We start from the raw sequence: 1,729 nt of genomic DNA on the forward strand, positions 1-1,729 counted from the left end.
GCTCATCAGGACCGTGCATCGTCTCTAATATTTTATCAACTTTTTTTTAAAAAATTGAGCAAAATCATTTGAATCAAACTCGATTGACATATCAGAAGTGTTGACTGCACCTGTTTTGCATTGAACTCTATTAATAATTTTTTATAGATTTTTTGGGTCAGCACTATTTGATTCAATCATGTTCCTTCAATAATTTTTTCGTATAATAGAAAACAATTTTTTCCTTACAATGGTATTCGCAAATGCAGCCTTGCTAATTTTACTGGGATAAATTTCTCGAGTTTTCTACAACACTGCCTTAACTGCTTGCGATCTTTATCAAACCAAGATGAGGTTGAAATATCTCTAGATGTGACAAGGTGTTTGGATGCATATCTATCAATCAATCAATCTTCGTTTTGCGTCCAGAGACCCGGTTTCCCGAGGTAGGACGTTGTTTTCTTTGCCATCAACTTTTTGCGCCAAATTAGACGATCAGTTGTATCCATTTCATTTAAATTTAGAGCTTTCATGTCTTGCTCGATTGTTTGCGACCAGGACTTCTTTGGACGGCCTTTGGGACGTGTGCCAGGTACTTCAACATCTGCAAGAGAAGTTATGACACTGTTTCCACTTCGTTTGACATGACCAAACCACCGCAGACGGTTTTGCCGGCATTCGTCCTTTATATCATCTAAACCAGCACGACGCAGAATTTTGGTAGATTTGATGTGGTCCTTTAGACTAATTCGTTGCATCCATCGAAGCATTTTCATGTCGGTTCGTTGAAGTTGTTGTTCCAGTTTGGTTGTCATTGGCCATGTTTCTGCACCATATAACAACACCGGACGTATCACAGATTTATAAAGTCTTGATCGTAGTGGTAGTGGGATGTCACGCCGCATCAATATAGAGGCAAGGAGATGCCATTTATTCCAGGCTGCACGTATGCGTGCTCGAACGGCAGCTTTAGCTGTTCCAGTACAATCCAGAACATCCCCTAGATATTGAAACGATGTGACTTTCTCTATTTTAATGGCTTCAAAAACAGTGCTATTTCGAATTTGTTGTTGTGGATTGATGCAAGCAGGACAAACAAAATTGGACACTTTAGATAAAGTACCAATTATTTTTGAACAACGTTTGTGACACCACTGGTTACACTGCTGACACTTGATTGAATTGTTACCTACACCAGCTTTACAAACTGAACAGGGCCATCGTCCAGTAGCTGTGGATTGGAAATGTTCACCAGTGTTCATCAGTTTGCTGATGTTGACTTTGACTGGCGGGTGAAATGTATTGAGAAGTATCTGAACAAAGGAATGGTCAGAATATACTCCGTGAGGTCCAACTGCACATGAGGATTCAGGAAATTCCATCGACGAGACCACTAGATCTAGTGTGCCGCCATTTTTCTGTTCAGTAACCTGGTTAGAGAATATCTATACCATCAGTAAGCAAATTATAGACAATATCAATTTTTGACCTTATTGACCTAATGTTAAGTAAACTAATATTTATAGCTGACTGGGTTCCTGCTTTGGGTACTTTATTATCTTCCAACGACTAACTGCACCCTTGACCCGATATAAAACATCGGGATTTATATATTACTATTATTAAGATAAATTTATATAGCGCCAATTAAAACCTTCCAAAGGTGCTATCAAAAGAATTTAACAAAATTATTACTGTGCGTAATTGTCATAAATAAATTAATAAGCATACACAATATCACTATAGCAAT

The sequence above is a fragment of the Helobdella robusta genome (assembly GCF_000326865.2).
Source record: "Helobdella robusta unplaced genomic scaffold HELROscaffold_5, whole genome shotgun sequence".
Lineage (NCBI taxonomy): Eukaryota > Metazoa > Annelida > Clitellata > Rhynchobdellida > Glossiphoniidae > Helobdella > Helobdella robusta.